The following is an 18,917-nucleotide window of genomic DNA, read 5'->3' as shown; positions in this document are numbered from 1 at the left end:
TGGTGACGCTGGTTAGCCAGTTAGTTATTTAGGTTCCCCGTCAGGTTTTTATATAGCGCCAGGGACCCCCATATACTACCTAATAAAAATTTGAACCCCCTGATTAACCCTTTCACCACTGATCACCGTATAAGTGTTACGGGTGACTCTGGTTAGTTTGTTTTTTATAGCATCAGGGCACCCACCATTTATTACCCAATAAAGGTTTAACCCCCTGATCACCCGGCGGGTGATATCAATTAGGTTTTAGGGTCAGGGTCTGCGTCGGCCCAGGCAGCGCTAGTTTAGTGCCAGTACTGCTAACACCCACACGCAAAGCATACACCTCCCGTAGTGCTATAGAATCTGAACAGATCAATATCTGATCTGATCAGATCTATACTAGCGTCCCCAGCAGTTTAGGGTTCCAAAAAAACGGATTGTTAGCGGGATCAGCCCAGATACCTGCTAGCACCTGCGTTTTGCCCCTCTGCCCAGCCCACCCAAGTGCAGTATCGATCGATCACTGTCACTTACAAAACACTAAACACATAACTGCAGCGATCGCAGAGTCAGGCCTGATCCCTGCCATCGCTAACAGTTTTTTTGGTAGCATTTTATATTTAAATCCGGAAGGCAGTGCTTGGTTTTCGGGGTCCCGTGCGTGGCTAGGCTCCCAAAAAGTCCCCCACATGTGGTATCCCCGTACTCGGGAGAAGCAGCAGAATTTATTTTGGGGTGTAATTTGACTTCTGCCCATAGCATGTGTGAGCAATATATCATTTAGTGACAACTTTGTGCAAAAAAAAAAAAAAAGTTTGTAATATTCCCGCAACTTTTGGCAAAATATAAAATATTCCATGGACTCAACATGCCTCTCAGTAAATAGCTTGGGGTGTCTACTTTCCAAAATGGGGTCATTTGGGGGGGTTTTGTGCTATTTTGGCATTTTATGGCCTTCGAAACTGTGATAGGTAGTGAGGAGTTAAATCAAAAATTTGCACCCTTAGAAATCCTGAAGGTGGTGATTGGTTTTCGGGGTGCCGTGCGCGACTAGACTCCCAAAAAGTCCCACACATGTGGTATCCCCATACTCGGGAGAAGTAGCGGAATATATTTTGGGGTGCAATTCCACATATAACCATGGCATGTGTGAGCAATATATCATTTAGTGACAACTTTTTGTAAAAAAAATGTTTTTTTTTTTTTTTTGTCATTATTCAATCCCTTAGGACAAAAAATAAATATTCAATGGGCTCAACATACCCATCAGCAATTTCCTTGGGGTGTCTACTTTCCAAAATGGGGTCATTTGGGGGGGATTTGTACTGCCCTGCCATTTTAGCACCTCAAGAAATGAGATCGGCAGTCATAAATTAAATGCTGTGTAAATTCCAGAAAATGTACTCTAGTTTGTAGACGCTATAACTTTTGCGCAAACCAATAAATATACGCTTATTGACATTTTTTTTACTAAAGACATGTGGCTGAATACATTTTGCCCTCAATGTATGACTAAAATTTAGTTTATTCGATTTTTCTTATAACAAAAAGTAGAAAATATCTTTTTTTTTTCAAAATTTTTGGTCTTTTTCCATTTATATCGCAAAAAATAAAAATCACAGAGGCAATCAAATGCCATCAAAAGAAAGCTCTATTTGTGGGAAGAAAAGGACGCAAATTTCGTTTGGGTGCAATATTGCATGACCGCGCAATTACCAGTTAAAGCAGCGCAGTGCGAAATTGCAAAAAGACCTCTGGTCCTTAAGGTGTTTATTGGTCCGGAGCTGAAGTGGTTAGGCCATAGTCCTGCGGCGGGAGTGGTGAGTGGCTCCTGTGCATGCAGGGGCTGATTATTATGTATTCCCCTGCAACACTGTTTACACATATTTTGAAGAAAAAAAAAGTTTTTCCTTGCTATGGTTGTTTTGCCCTTTAGAGGGAATGGGGTTGCTGCCCTGTGTTTCTCTCTTCTCAGGCATGCACGGGAGCGTGCACGTGGCGCGGCACAGGCCACAGGAAAGCTTTTTAAAAAGAGCTACAGTCAGAGGGCTTGTGGCTGACAGAGTGGAGGGACACAGAGCAGCCTATCCTGGGGTCACATCAGCCCTTTGGATGATTACAATTGGCAGCCTAGTTATGTTGTACTGACAGGAAGACTATGTCATTTATACAGGAGTCTTCCAAGGGTAAATTGTGGTTTGTAGATTTGCAAGGCCGCTACTTGGTCTTCAGTTCATACATTTACAAGGTTTTATTAGGTGGATGTTAGGGCAGGGGAGGACTCAGCTTTTTGGCCGTAGTGTCTGCTGCTGTATAAATCTGATGGCCGTATTCATACATTGTGTTTCCATCCCCTTTAAGGGATTGCTCTGGGATGCATAACCCAGGTAGTAATGTATGTCAAAAAATGGAAGGGGAATTGGGATTTTAATGGTGCAAAAAATAGACAAAATGAGAGAAACTTGTAACCATAATATTTAGAAAAATCATTCAATTTGTAATAAATTTAAAGTTAAAAATGGACATTTAAATAGTAGTTAATATGAAAATAGGCAAGAATTCATATAAATGGTGGTCAAAACAAGCAGGTCATATAGAGAAAAATGGATTGCACATTATCCCGACATTATTTCGCTATGACGCTTCTTGTACAGACTTAGACCATGATTTCAAAAATAACCCGCGATTGACTCCACCCTGAACAACCACTGCCAAATATTGTGACCGAAACAAAGTCCTCCAAGGAAAAATTTCCTCTCTGGTCGCAGAGGACACACCAGGGCCTGGTTTAAACCAAAAATATACCAACGAAAATGGAGGGCAGACTTGAAGATAGCCTGCTGAATAGTGTCAGCGGGATGTTATTCTTGGAAGGAACAACAAATGTGTTAATCAGGTTATTGTAGTCTAGCCCTCTGGTTGTGGAGAATATGTATATGGCTGCTCCGTGTCCCATGATGTACTCAAAGAAATGGATTTTACAGGTAAGCATGAAGACAAAATCCAATTGGTCTGGAAGTGGTTATGAACACCCATCTTTTATCATGTCTACCCATCATGCTGGCATCATGGCACACTTGGGGGTTTATTTCTAATGCCACGTACACACGATCGAATTGTCCACCACTGTACACCGGACAATTCGATCGTGTGTGGGCTCCAGCGGACTTTTTCATCGTAAAGTCCCACGGACTTAGAAAGTAGTTTTGACTCAAAATTTGTCCGCCGGGCTTGGCTTTCAGCGGACAATCCGTTTGTCAGTGTGCTAGTCCGGCGGACTAAGAATGATGCATGCTCTGAAGCAAGTACGAGAAGGAAGCTATTGGCTACTGGCTATTGAACTTCCTTTTACTAGTCCCGTCGTACGTGCTGTAATCATTGCGTTAGAAATCGCCGGACTTTTGGAGTGTCCGTGTGTGGCCAAGTCTGTTCGTTATAAAGCCTGGCGGATTGTTTGCCGGACGAAGTCCGCTGGACAATTCGATCGTGTGTACACGGCATTATAGTTTTTTGTAAAGATTGATGCAACTTTTACTGAGGTGAAAGGCCTATAAATTTTGGGTGAATAAATTTTTTAAACAAACCCTTTAGTGTGATATGTTTTCTTTAGTTTTTTTAAAATCCTGTCCCTACCATGAAAAGGCCTGTTGGTTATGTTTGTCCCCAGACCAAAGGTCCCCAGTCCTCCCCTGTTCTCCATCTCAAGAGGGCCATCTGAAAGGGACAGACCATCGCCATCCCTAGAGGCTGATGTTTCCTGCATAGTTAAAGCTACTGTATATCACCGCAGTTCTAATACCAGGAGAACAGAGCAGAATCCCTGTCAATCCATGTTATCAGCAAGTTGAATATTTATGCTCTGTCTGTCCATTACACCGGTATAGTCATTGCTGCTGATCTGATTTAAAGGTTGAATTGTGAAGCCTGAGAGTTATTCCCAGGAAGGGGGTACCAATTACATCCATTCAGGTTGGCAGTGGGTGTACGTAGATTTGCCTGACTGCCTAGTAACCGTATTACACATGTACTGGCACTTTCAAAATGTTAGCAGCTTATTAAAACGGCTTTAATGTGTTTCAGTATTTAATTGAATAAGGATGCAAGAATGAGCTGTATTATTCCTGAGGTTAACATGAAAAGCAAGGTATCATGGTTGGAAAGTGTTCATTTGTTTTGTACAGAGTTGTAGCAAGTTGGGTATATCAATTTGTTTTTATTGTATATTTTACTGCATGCAAAATTACATTAATGGAATATACAAGAGGACGGAAACCAAAAACAATAAACAATTATAATTCTAAAAGTTAAAAAAAATAAAAAAATTCAGAAAAAACGTAAAATGTAATATTGTTTTCAAATAACCTAAACCCATTTCACCCCTCTTACCATGCTCAATATATTTTCACTACTTAAAGGGCTAGTTCACCTTTTTTGGAGGAAAAAAATGAACAGGTTGACTATTTTTTTAAATTATTATACAGGATTTATATAGCACCAACAGTTTACGCAGCACTTTACATTGTAAAAAGAGAGACAGTACATTTGCAATTCCATAAGATAGAAGGTTAAGAGGACCTTGCTCAAAAGGGCTTACAATCTAATAGGGTGGGGCAAGTGGTACAAAAGTGGTACTATCACTGTACACCCTCCCCTCCCTCTGGTCCCTGCTGTACTTACCTCTGTGGGTGATGAGTTGTTAGTGCCTAGTGCCTATACAACTAGTGTAGCTGTCCAGGGATTTGAAATCCCTACTCGTCTTCCCCTTCTTTCTGCAGGGCCTCCGTGACTGATTAGAGCAATTCCAATCAGTTACCACTGGCACAGAGCACCTCTCAGATCCATACTAGAAGCCCCGCAGAAGGAAGAGGCAGAAAAGTGGGAATTTAAAATCCCTGGACTGTGTGGGCACAGCTTATCACCTACAGAGGTAAATACAGAAGGGTTCGGGTGGAGGGGGGAGGCAGCTAAGGGTGTACAATATGGGTGCTCAACTTGTTAACCTCCATAAAAGTCTCATGAGGCATTGCAAGCCACTGATAGTTACAAGCATGACTCCTACAGGCAGATTCATGAAGGGACCTGTAGTTCCTCGAAAGCTGGAGAGACACAGGTTGAGCACCCATGGTGTACAGTGATAGTTCATTTTTTCATTTTTTTCTGAAAAAGGTGAGCTAACCCTTTAAATAGTACAGCCATATCACTAGCTGGTACTAGGGGGATGCTACCCTCAAAGTAGCCTGTAAGGGCTTACCTAGATTGGAGTCCATGTTGCAGAGATGTAGGCTCACCCTTGCAAATAAACACAGCCCACAGTAACAAACAGATAAGCTACCTGGGCTGTGAATCTGTGCACGGGGGCTTGACAGGAATTTGCCAAAGGATTGTCCAGGTAAAGCCGTAGTCAGGGATTCCAGAAGACAGAATAAACGATATACAAGCCAGGGTCAGTCTTGGAACACAGGAACACAGGAACACAGGAACACAGGAACACAGGAACACAGGAACCTTTGGCAACAAGAGACAATGAACTGACAAAGCCCTCAGAGTGAGGCAGTGTTTTATACCCTAGCTGATTAGGTAACCTGCCACAGCTGATCCAAGAGTGACAGGTACAAACAGAATTGCCCACAGTACTTATGCAAAACTAGACATGGCTGGAAAGCAGGCAGAATAGAACTGAGGTGTGGCTCAGAGGTAAGGTAACGGGAACAACTACTGGCAGTCATACCACCCAGAGCCACTTGAGGCGTGACTACACCTGGCTGTCCAAAATACACGGTAGGGACCGTGACAGTTCCCTCCCCTTAGGGATGCCCTCAGAGCATGGAACATCCTATTTCTTTTGGGCTTTCTTAGTTTTAGAAGTTCCAGTTGGGTAGACTTTCGTCGCTCGCAAGGCTCTTTCGAAAGTCTTCAGGTCCTGCTTACGGACTATGGTGCCATTTGAGGCATACGTACAGTCAGGAGATAGCGGGATCACCGGCACAGGAACTTCAAGCGGGGTCACCGGCACAGGAACTTCAAGCGGGGTCACCGGCACAGGAACTTCAAGCGGGGACACCGGCACAGGAACTTCAAGCGGGGACACCGGCACAGGAACTTCAAGCGGGGACACCGGCACAGGAACTTCAAGCGGGGACACCGGCACAGGAACTTCAAGCGGGGACACCGGCACCGACACTTCGAGCTGGATAGCAGGCAGAGATTCAGGGACAGCAGGAAGGATCCTAGAAGTACCCACTTGGAGAACCTTTGACCGAGGTGGGCGAATTGGACAGAGAGATATAAGATGCCCTCTCCCCCCACAGTAAAAACAAAGACCACAGTCTCTCCTCCGCTCTCTTTCACCTTGGGATAGCTTGGGCCGGATGGCCCCTATCTCCATGGGTTCTACGTCTCCCAGGGAAGGTGTGCGTGTGACCTTAGGAGCGTCTAGGCTTTGTGGGGTAAGGACTTCAGCTTCATGACTTGGAACATACTGTGATGGCATGGAGTCGTATCTGTACCGGGTACTCCTGTCCTTGGATGCCCGCAGGCCACGTGAGCAAAGAGTAGACTTGGGAACTCTGGTCTTAGAAACACGAATGTAAGAGTCCAGAGCAAACATGAATGCCTCCCAGCTATCCAAGACTGGACTCCTTTCCTGTAAAAGCTGATGAGCCCATGTTTTGCATTGTCCAGTGAGCAGGTTGATGGAAGCACGAATCTTAATAAAGTCAGTGGCATAGGTCCTAGGCTTAAGGGCAAACAACAGCTCACAATCCATCTTAAAACAAAAGAAGGATGCACGATTACCATCAAACTTCTCAGGCATCAAAACAAACGGTTCTGGACATGCAGGTTCCAGGGTTGGGTGTACTGTGCCTCTAAACAAACGGACTTCTTGCTGCAGCTCAGCAATGGTCTGGCCCAAGCTGGAGACGTGTAGAGCAAGGGAGGTGAGCATCCTGTACATCTCTGCGGACTCCCTGTTGGTCAGTTCATTATGTAAGGGCTTACCTAGATTGGAGTCCATGTTGCAGAGATGTAGGCTCACCCTTGCAAATAAACACAGCCCACAGTAACAAACAGATAAGCTACCTGGGCTGTGAATCTGTGCACGGGGGCTTGACAGGAATTTGCCAAAGGATTGTCCAGGTAAAGCCGTAGTCAGGGATTCCAGAAGACAGAATAAACGATATACAAGCCAGGGTCGGTAGCCGGGGTCAGTCTTGGAACACAGGAACACAGGAACTGACAAAGCCCTCAGAGTGAGGCAGTGTTTTATACCCTAGCTGATTAGGTAACCTGCCACAGCTGATCCAAGAGTGACAGGTACAAACAGAATTGCCCACAGTACTTATGCAAAACTAGACATGGCTGGAAAGCAGGCAGAATAGAACTGAGGTGTGGCTCAGAGGTAAGGTAACGGGAACAACTACTGGCAGTCATGAGTTCAATACCACCCAGAGCCACTTGAGGCGTGACTATACCTGGCTGTCCAAAATACACGGTAGGGACCGTGACATAGCCCTTATGGTTGTTTTTTTGCATTTTTTTAAGAAAGAAATCTTTTTGGATAATCTTCAGGTGAGGCTAGTCATGTGATCCATGGTCCTCCTCCTATTTGAATCTTCTCTGGCGGTGGGCAGTCTACAAAGACACAGTGCTGCTTTTTGCATCATTGTAAGGGGTGAAAGATGGGGGTGGTCAGACTCAAGCGGTAGGTGCGTTTTGAATGAGTGCACCAGTCCAAAACTGAATTTTTACAATTGCATGGGCATGGGCATGGGCATGGTCACTTTTATTTAAAAGAACAGAAAAGTTCACAAAAGACATCTGTAGCCCACGTAGGGGGCTCCACCATTACTGTAACCAAGAGTTCCTTAGAGTCAAGTTCTCTCATAGCTTACTCACGATCAGCTCCTTACTAGGGATGGGTGAAGGTTTTGACCCGAGCATAAGTTCGAACATCGTTAAAGTTTATCGGACACTAACATGAAAAATCAAAAGTGCTAATTTTAAAGGCTTATATGCAAGTTATTGTCATAAAAAGTGCTTGTGGACCTGGGTCCTGCCCCAGGTGACATGTATCAATGCAAAATGTTTTTTTCAAAATCTCAGTTTTTTCAGGAGCAGTGATTTTTTAATGCTTAAAGTGAAACAATAAAAATGAAATATTCCTTTAAATATCGGGCCTGGGGGTGTTTATAGTATTCCTGTAAAGTGGCACATTTTTCCCTGGTTTAAAACAGTACTGCAGCAAAATGACATTTCTAATGGAAAAATTGTCATTTAAAACTGATTGCGGCTGTAAAGAATTGTCGGGTCTCGGCAATATAGATAAAACTCATTGAAAAAAAGAGCATGGGATCCCCCCCAGTCCATTACCAGCCCATTTGGGTCTGGTTTGAATATGAATCCGAACCACGAACCAATATTTAAAAAAATTGCGTGGGGATCCCCCTAATATCCATACTAGGCCCTTCGGGTCTGATATGGAAATTAAGGGGAACCCTGCGCCAATTTAAAAAAAAAAATGGCATAGGAGTCCCCTCCAAAATCCATACCAGACCGTTCAGGTCTGGTATGGATTTTAAGGGGAACCCTGTGCCAAAATTAGAAAAAAAAATGGCGTAGGGGTCCCCCCCAAAATCCATAGCAAACCCTTATCTGAGCATGCAACCTGGCAGGCCGCAGAAAAAGAAGGGGGGGGGGGCGAGAGAGTGCCCCCCCTCTGCTGAACTGTACCAGGCCAAATGCCCAAATGCCCTCAACATAGGGACTGTGCTTTGGGGTAGCCCCCCATAGCACCTTGTCCCAATGTTGATGGGGACAAGGGCCTCACCCCCACAACCCTTGCCCAGTGGTTTTGGGGGTCTGCAGGCTGGGGGGGCTTATCAGAATCTGGAACCCCCCTTTAACAAGGGGACCCCCCAGATCCCGCCCCCTTGTGAAATGGTAACGGGGTACAAATGTACCCCTACCATTTCACAAAAAAGTGTCAAAATGTTAATAAAAAAAACAAGACACAGCTTGGGACAAGTCCTTTATTAAAAAATAAAAAAATAAAAATGTCCCACAAAGTCCATTCATCTTATATCGCTTCGCCAAGGGACCAAAAAATAAAAAAAACGCCACGTTCCACCTCCATGGGAGGCTCCCGCCGCGTGACGCTTCAGCTCTCTTGACAGTTCTCATATAACTGAGGGCGGGGCCTCAGCTGTGTCTTGTTTTTGTTTACCATTTTGACACTTTTTTGTATTTCAAGAAGAGTTTGAAATACTCGAAAATCGTTGGAATAGGAATATATTACCTGTATTTTGCTTTGTGTTTATTGTTTATTGCATCCCGTCTTGTTCTTTGTATCTACACACTCAAGTATACCCCTTTACTATATGGGCTGTTGTCTGCCCACATTACTACTTTTTTACACTAAGTAAAATAAAAAACTTTGTTTTAAAGTAATACATTGCTTACTTAGTACTTGTCCTTTCCCTTTAAAGTCCCGCTGAGGCACCCCTCTCGAACCTAAGAACATATAGTGGCAGACAGAAAATACTGCAGGAGACAGCACTAGAGAGGAGCTTAGTATTGCAACCAGATTTTCTTTTCTGTTTTAATCCTGTCACCTTTGGGCTAATTGTGGCTTGTCTGGGGCTAGAAATGGCCCTGGGTCTGGTGAACCCCCTGGACCAGTGTGCCCAGAGCAGCATCCCCTTTTGCCCATATGGTTAAAGCAGCCCTGATGTCAACCAATTTCCTCAAAAAAAAAACAATATATCACAGGTAGAACATCTAAAGGTATCTCTAAAACAGCAGGCATATCGTTTTTAAGGCTCTAGCTGGAAAGACAGCTTGATGTTTAATGAGCAATATCAGATCCAATTGGCTGGGAGTCTGTGACCTGTACCATTACAATTCAATATGCCTTCATGGCTTATTAGATCACTGGGTAATCAATACGCTCAATAATGTAAGAAAGTCAACACAGAAATTACCAAAACTAAAACATATTTTTGAAACTCAGAACTAGTAAGAAGTATTACACACACTGAGACTCTAACAAGGTTATGACAAAATTATTCTGTAATTGAATCCTAACAAACTTAATCTGTTACCAGGATATAACAAACTCTATATAAAGGTGTCAAAAAGGTAAATGTACACACTCAGACTGGGGTTTAGCAAACCACTTAACCGCTTAAGGACGGCCCCACGTACACATACTGTGGCAGGGTGGCCCTTAAGCTCAAAATCACGTACTTGTAAGTGATTCCTGGGATCCACTCTGGGGAGCGCATGCGTGCCACCAGAGCCCAGCTCCCACTGTGACTAGACACAGTGGGAGCCAATCAGCGCTGGCTACCTTCAATCGCTCACAGGAGAGGCAAAAGGGTGGTCTACCTATGTAAACAAGGCAGATTGCCATCTCGTGAGTGAGGAAAATGCAGGTCCTCACTGCTAAGGAGAAACACAGATCTCTGTTTTCCTCCAGTCACAGCAGTCCCCCCACAGTTAGAAAACATTTCCTAGGAGCACAATTAACACTTTAATCACCCCTGATGTTAACTCCTCCCCTGCCAGTGTCATTTATACAGTGACAGTGCATTTTTTTAGCACAGATCACTGTATTAGCGTCATTTGTCCCCAAAATGTGTCACTTAAGCCGCGTACACACGTAGCGGTATGTCCGACGTACTTAGTCTGGTGGACTTCCCGCCAGACTGTCCGTCGGACTTTCCGAACGGGCTACTTGCCCACACACGGCACTTTTTCAGCGGACTAATACAGTGTACTAAGTCCGCCGTACTATCCGCCCTACTTTTGAAATGAACAGACTCGCCCACACACGCGGAGGAAAGTCCGCTCATTTTGAGCGCGTCTCCAGGTAGGCGAGGCCCGCGAAGGAGACGTCGCTGGCCCCGCCGCCTGGTATGGACTTAAAGGGGAACCCCAACGCCGGAAAAAATCGGCGTGGGGGTCCCCCCCAAGTCCACAACAGACCCTTGTCCGAGCACGCTACCCGGCCGGCCAGGAAAGGGTCACATGGGTTTATGTCACATGGGTTGGTGTCACATGGTGACCCCGCCCCCTTACGATGTCACAGTCCCAGAGGATGCTGGGACTGTCGCCATGTGACATCAACCCATGTGACCAACCCATGTGACACCGCCCCTTGTCCCTATATAAGTGGCAGCGCAGCGCGTCCCTGGCATTGCGGCCGGAGAGATCGTCGAGTCAACATCTCCAGGAGAAGAAGAAGAAGAAGAACGGAAGGCGGCGGCGGCAGCGACAGAAGACCGGGCCACCGCCTGGAAAAGAGCTATAAGAAGGCGCGGTGGCTCGACAGAAGAACCGAAGAGGGGGACAAGACCCCCGAAGTCGGAAGAAGAGGCCGGCGGCGAGGAAGAAAGCCGGGCTCCTCCGCTAGTAAAAGAGCTACAAGAAGATAGCGGAGGAGTCCGGCGAGAAGACCCCCGAAGACGGAAGACCCCCGGAGCTGTGCAATAAATTATTTTATCTCGTGTGTTGTGGTTTTTTTTGTACTTTATTTTACAGGTGAATGGGTAGGGGTACATTGTACCCCATACTCATTCACATAGGGTGGGGGGCTGGTATCCGGGGGCCCCCTTATTAAAGGGGGCTCCCGGATTCCGATAAGCCCCCCGCCGGCAGACCCCGACAACCAACGGCCAGGGTTGTCCGGAAGAGGCCCTTGTCCTCATCAACATGGGGACAAGGTGCTTTGGGGTGGGGGGCCGCGCGGCCCCCCTTCCCCAAGGCACCCCCCATGTTGAGGGCACGCGGCCTGGTACGGCTCAGGAGGGGGGGGCGCTCGCTCGCCCCCCCTTTCCTGGCCGGCCGGGTAGTGTGCTCGGACAAGGGTCTGTTGTGGACTTGGGGGGACCCTCACGCCGATTTTACCAGGCGGCGGGGCCAGCGACGTCTCCTTCACGGGCCCCGCCTACCTGGAGACCCGCTCTAAATGAGCGGACTCTTTTCCGGGCGGGAAAAGTCCGCTAATTTCAGAAGTACGGCGGACTGGCATACACACGGCCGGATTGTCCGCCGAAATGCGAGTCCGGCGGGAAGATTGGAGTGCAACACGGCATTCTAAGTCCGCCGTACTTTCGGGTCAAAAAAGTATGCCGGAGGCTACACACGGGGGGATTGTTTGGCGGACTTGAGTTTGCCGGACTTTTCCACCCGCTTGTTTGATCGTGTGTACGCGGCATAAGTGTCAGATTTGTCCACCGCAATGTCGCAGTCCTGCTAAAAATCACTAATTGTCGTGGGGGGGGGGGGGGCTGCATGGCCGGGATGTGAAACATAGAGGACGCACACTGCCGAGCTCCGCTCCTGACTGAATCCTGCAAGATATCTGGGCTCCTTTTCTCCATTCCACAATGCACCTTCTGACACCCTGGGTTCCAGGAAGGCACAGGGCACCCCGCGGGCTCCTCCGCTTTCCCCAGGAAAGCATCTTTCCTCAAAAAAATACTCAAACTAGCAGAACTTCTCCTCTCCTACGGCGGCCATCTTGTCCATGCGTGGGTCTTGATTTACTGCTGTGGCAGGTTAATGGTTTGTTTTGTCTGTCTGTATATGTTTTATACTCAAAAAAAATAAAAACACTAATCGCTGCCAATACTAGTAAAAACAATAAAAAAAAATAAAAGTCCATAAATCTATCCCATAGTTTGTAGACCTTATAACTTTTGCACAAACCAATCAATATACGCTTATTTATTTATTTATTTTTATCAAGACTGTAGCAGAATAAATATTGGCCTAAATTGATGAAGAAATTAGATTTTTTACATTTTTTTATTGAATATGTTACAGCAGAAAGCAAAAAATATTATTGTTTTTTTTTTCAGAACTGTCAGCCTTTTTTTTTTGTTTATAGCGTAAAAAAATGCAGAAGTGATCAAATATCACCAAAAGAAAGCTCTATTTGTGAGAAAAAAAGGACAGAAATGTTATTTGGTTACAGCCTTGCACGACCGCAAAATTGTCAGTTAAAACAACACAGTGCCGTATTGCAACAAATGGCCTGGTTAGGAAGGGGGTAAATAAAGTGCAAAGTGCTTATGGTGCAAAATGTACTAAACGATTATTACTGATCTTCTAGCACTATTGATAGTGCAGGTTTAAAGTTACAACCTGCTTTTTGATTGAACAAACTCATATATTTATATTTTTTACAGATTCATGCTATGAGTGTCGATCTTTTCCATTCACCCATATTTGAATATACCACTTGACCACAATAATTGGGAAAGAGCAACTCTGTTTGGATGCGCTTCATGCCGCGTATACACGATCGAATTGTACCACAGTACGCTGGACATTTTGATCGTATGGGCTCCAGCGGACTTTTTCATCGTAACGTCCAGCGGACTTAGAAAGTAGTTTTGACTCAAAATTTGTCCGCCGGACTTGGCTTTCAGTGGAAAATCCATTCGTCAGTGGGCTAGTCCGGCGGACTAAGAATGACGCATGCTCAGAAGCAAGTACGAGAAGGAAGCTATTGGCTTTTGGGCAGCACAGTGGTATAGTGGTTAGCACTCTCACCGAGCAGTAAGAAGTGTCACTGGTTCAAACCCCAACCACAACACTACCTGCCTGGAGTTTGCATGTTCTCCCTGTGCCTGTGTAGGTTTCCTCTGGGTACTCCGGTTTCCTCCCACAATCCAAAGACATGCAGGTAGGTAAATTGGCCCTAGTATATGAATGGGGACCTTGGATTGTAGGGACAGATGTGAGTGTGCAATGTACAGGGATAGGGACAGTTGTAGACACTCACTCAGGATGGACTGGTGTCTTTATTCAACCTAACTATGAAACATTGGCTACTGGCTATTGAACTTCCTTTTTCTAGTCCCGTCGTACGTGCTGTAGGTCACCGCGTTAGAAAGCGGATTGTTTGCCGGACAATTTGATCGCGTGTACGCGGCATTACTCTTGCAGGGGTACAGCTTTCTTGTGAGTGTGGAACCAAGGGAGGAGCAGGAGTGTATCACCTTTTTGCACTGGAAGCTGTGTCAGATTTATGCACATCATGACACTAGAACACAATTTTGTTTATTTTTTGGACTCATTTTTGCACCAGAGAACACATTTTATATTTTTATATTTTTCCTTTTCTCTTGTTTCAAGGAAATTTCTAATTTGATAAATTGAAACAGTTTGGCCACATTTTGCACCATAAGCACTTTGCACTTTATTTACATTTATATATATTGCTTATTATATTTGTCATAGATGATGTTTATTAGTCCAAATGGGTCATCACTTAAAATGAGCTCGTACAGTGCCTTGAAAATGTATTCCTACCCCTTGAAATTTTCCACGTTTTTTCATGTTACAACCAAAAACGTAAATGTATTTTATTGGGATTTTATGTGATAGACCAACACAAAGTGGCATAATTGTGAAGTAGAAGGAAAATTATAAAAGGTTTTCATCCATTTTTACAAATAAATATGTGAAAAGTGTGGTGTGCATTTGTATTCAGCCCCCCTGAGTCAATACTTTGTAGAACCACCTTTCACTGCAATTACAGCTGTAAGCCCTTGTACACGCGGTCGGAGATTCCGACGGAATGTGTCAGATCGGACCGTTTTGTCGGATAATCTGACTGTGTGTGGTCTCCATTGGACTGTTTCCGTCGGAGTATCGGACGGACCAAGTTTTCCAACTTGTCCGTAAAATTTTCCAACAAAATGCTCCGATCGGACATACTCCGATCATGTGTAGCCTACTCCAACAGACAAAGTGCCACGCATGCTCAGATCAAATTCCTAGACCAAAGCTATTGGCTACTAGCCTGAACGTAGTCCCGTCGTAACGAAATAGCATCATCACGTTATGTACAATCGGATTTTCCGACAACGTTGTCCGACCGTGTGTATGCAACAGTTTTGGACAAAATCCGTCTGACAAAATCCGTCGGACAAAATCCAATGGATTTGGTTGTCAGAATGTCCGACCGTGTGTACAAGGGCTAAGTCTTTTTGGGTATGTCTCTACCAGCTTTGCATAGTGATATTTTTGCCCATTATTTTTGGCAAAATAGCTCAAGCTCTGTCAGATTGGATGGAGAGCATCTGTGAACAGCAATTTTCAAGTTTTTCACAGATTCTCAATTGGATTTAGGTCTGGATTTTTCAAACACATGAATATACTTTGATCTAAACCATTCCATTGTAGCTCTGGCTGTATGTTTAGGGTTGTTGTCCTGCTAGAAGGTGAACCTCCACCCCAGTCTCAAATCTTTTGCAGACTCTAATGGCTCGTACACACGGTCGGACATTCTGATGACAAAATCAGTTGGATTTTTTTCAGACCGATTTTGGCTCAAATTTATCTTGCATACACACGGTGGCACAAAGTTGTCGAAAAATCTGATCGTTCAGAACGAGGTGATGTAAAACACGTAGGACTGGACTATAAAGAGGCCAGTAGCCAATAGCATTCATCTCGTAATTTATTCTGAGCATGCGTGCCACTTTGTGCGTTGGAATTGTTACACACGATTGGAATTTAAACGATCGGATTTTGTTGTTGGAAAATTTTAGCACAAGATCTCAAGCTTTGTATGTCAGAAATTCAGACTGAAAAAGTCCGATGGAGCCCATACACAATCGTAATTTTCAACAACACAGTCTGATCGCACATTTTCCATTGGAAAGTCCGACTATGTGTACAGGGCATTACAGGTTTTCTTCTAAGCCCTTGTACACACGGTCGGAGATTACGACAACCAAATCTGTCCGAAACTGTTGCATACACACGGTCGGACAAAGTTGTCAGAAAGTCCGATCTTTCAGAATGTGATGACGTAATTTCGTTACGATGGGACTACGTTCAGGCTAGTAGCCAATAGCTTTGATGTAGGAATTTGATCTGAGCATGCGTGGCACTTTGTCCGATCGGAATTCTCTACACATGATCAGAGTATGTCCGATCGGAGCAGTTTGTTGGAAAATATTTCCAGCAAGTTGGAAAATTTGGTCCAACGGATACAGTCCGATGCATACCACACACAGTTGGAATATCCGACAAAAAGGTCCGATAGGACACATTCCGACGGAATCTCTGACCGTGTGTAAAAGGGCTAAGATTGCCCTGTATTTGGCTCCATCCATCTCCGCATCAACTCTGACCAGCTTCCTGTCCTTGCTGAAGAAAAGCATCCCCACAACATGATGCTGCCACCACCATGTTTCACGGTGGGGATGGTGTGTTCAGGGTGATGTGCAGTGTTAGTTTTCTGCCACACATAGTGTTTTGCTTTTAGGCCAAAAAGTTCACTTTTGGTCTCATCTGACCAGAACACCTTCTTCTGCAAACAGGTCTTCTTATGGCTTCCTTTCAACAATGGCTTTCTTTTTGCCACTCTTCCATAAAGGCCAGATTTGTGGAGTGCACGACTATTAGTTGTCCTGTGGACAGATTCTCCAACCTGGGCTGTGGATCTCTGCAGCTCCTCCAGAGTTACCATGGGGGTCTTGGATGCTTCTCTGATTAATGCTCTCCTTGTCCAGCCTGTCTGTTTAGTTGGACGGCCATGACTTGGTAGGTTTGCAGTTGTGCCATTCTTTTTCCATTTGCGGATGATGGATTGAACAGCTCTCTGTGAGATGTTCAAAGCTTGGGATGTTTTTTATACCCTAACCCTGCTTTAAACTTTTCCACAACTTTATCCCTGACCTGTCTGGTGTGTTCCTTGGCCTTCATGATGCTGTTTGTTCACTAAGGCTCTCTAACAAACATTTGAGGGCTTCACAGAACAGTTGTATTTATACTGAGATTAAATTACACACAGGTGGACTCTATTTACTAATTAGGTGACTTCTGAAGGAAATTGATTCCATTTGATTTTAGTTAGGGGTATCAGAGTAAAGGGGGCTGAATACAAATGCACACCACACTTTTCAGATATTTATTTGTAAAAAATGTTGAAAACGTTTTATCATTTTCCTTCCACTTCACAATTATGTGCCACTTTGTGTTGGTTTATCACATAAAATCCCAATAACATACATTTACGTTTTTGGTTTTAACATGACAAAGTGTGGAAAATTTCAAGGGGTATGAACACTTTTTCAAGGCACTGTAGAGGATGTTATAATGTAAGGCACTATATACACATATTTAGTCTTACATATTTGACAATGCCACCATACCCCTCCCCCATCATTTTATACTATTTCAACAACTCCACCTAGTAGAGTCTTTGGGGTAGGCAGCTGCCACACTTATCTCTCTATATATACTTACCTTAGCACAGAATTAAATATTTATATAGTAAGGGGGTAAAACCTTCAGGAGTGGAAGTGGTTAAACCATAGTTTCCAAGTATCTTCTTTTTGAAGGACAGTTTCCCCATTTTTTAAACCATCCCACACCTCCAATGTCCCACCAGCCAGAAGACAGCACATACCGTATTTATCGGCGTATAACACACCAAGTTTAGGAGGGAATTTTAAGCTTTTGGCCGCCTTCGGCCATACTCAGCGGCTCTTGGCCGCCTTCGGCCGTACTTGGCGGCTGTCGGCCTCTCTCGGCCCTTCTCTGCGGTTTTGTGCCAAAGGCGGCCGAAAGCCGCCGAGGGCGCCCGAAAGCCGCCGGGAAGGGCTGAAGGCGGCCGAAAGCCGCGAGAAGGGCCGAAGGCAGCTGAAAGCCACCCAGAGCCCAAAAATCGATCAGAAATCACGGAGGATCGGCGTATAACACGCACCCATGATTTCCCCCTGATTTTAAGGGGAAAAAGTGCGTGTTAATATGCCAATAAATACGGTATATTGCAACTGATAGTTTAGGACTATAATAAACCAGCCTTTCTACCAGTTACACTGTACAAGTTCACTTAAAGTGGTTGTAAACCCTTACAACCAACTTTGACCTACAGGTAAGCCTAGATTAAGGCTTACTTGTAGGTCCAAGAAATATCTCCTAAACCTACACGGTTTAGGAGATATTTGCCGAAAGACAGGCACTGCTGTCTACGGCACATGCGCCGTAGACAGTGGCACGCAGGCGCACTGAGCGTGCCACGGTCAGCGGCAATATGCCGCGAGTGGCGGCTCCCGTGCGCATGCACGGGAGTGACGTCATCGCGGCTTCGCCGAATGACAGCGGCGGAGCAGCGAGACCCACCGAGAAGATGGATGCGCCGGACTACAGGGGACAGCGGTGACTTCACTGGCTCCTGTGTCAGGTAAGTGACACATAATGGGCCACCATGCGATGCATAGTAGTCCATTATGCTTTACCTTTGCAGGGAATGAAAGAGGAAGTAAACTCATCGGGTTTACTTCCTCTTTAAAATAACTGCATTCAGAAAATAATAGGATTCCATTGGGGGGCAGACAAATATTGGGTGAGAATCCCCCCAACTCCTGTGGTGTCAGTTCTGTACTGAAGAAGATGGATAAGGTTTGAGCTTACAAACACCTTGGGTTTGAAGCAAATTTTATTATTTCACTGTTCAACAAAACTCCAAATTTATGGCTGGAAATTTGCACAGAAACCATAATGCGCTGCATAACCTGTGTCCCTGATAGGATGGGTCCCTGAAAGCCAATAATGTAAAAGAAAAGACAAGCCACCCCTCTCACTATAAAAGATTGGGCTCCCAGCAGTCATATTGTCTATGTGTTGGAGTTGGTTTGGGAAAGCTGATAATTCTGTATAGGGAGAGATACTTTGCTATACAGTCGTATATTTTATTATACCGTGGATTGCAGTGTGGTGGGCTGCATAAAAGGGGTGGGAAAAAAAAGGTAAGGACCACAGTTACAGTCAACATTCTGGGTATAACACACATCTCAACCCTAACTGCCGCGAGAACTGGGGTCACATACAGGTTTATTCTCTTGTCCTACTATTTCAACATGTTTCGCCAGGTCAGCTTCATCAGGAAAAGGACGAGAATATCCAAT

Source organism: Lithobates pipiens, unplaced genomic scaffold, assembly GCF_037356315.1.
Source record: "Lithobates pipiens isolate NorthernLeopardFrog02 unplaced genomic scaffold, aLitPip1_a1.2 Scaffold_23, whole genome shotgun sequence".
Lineage (NCBI taxonomy): Eukaryota > Metazoa > Chordata > Amphibia > Anura > Ranidae > Lithobates > Lithobates pipiens.
The sequence above is the reverse complement of the archived record's forward strand: the minus strand, read 5'-3'. Positions refer to the sequence as shown.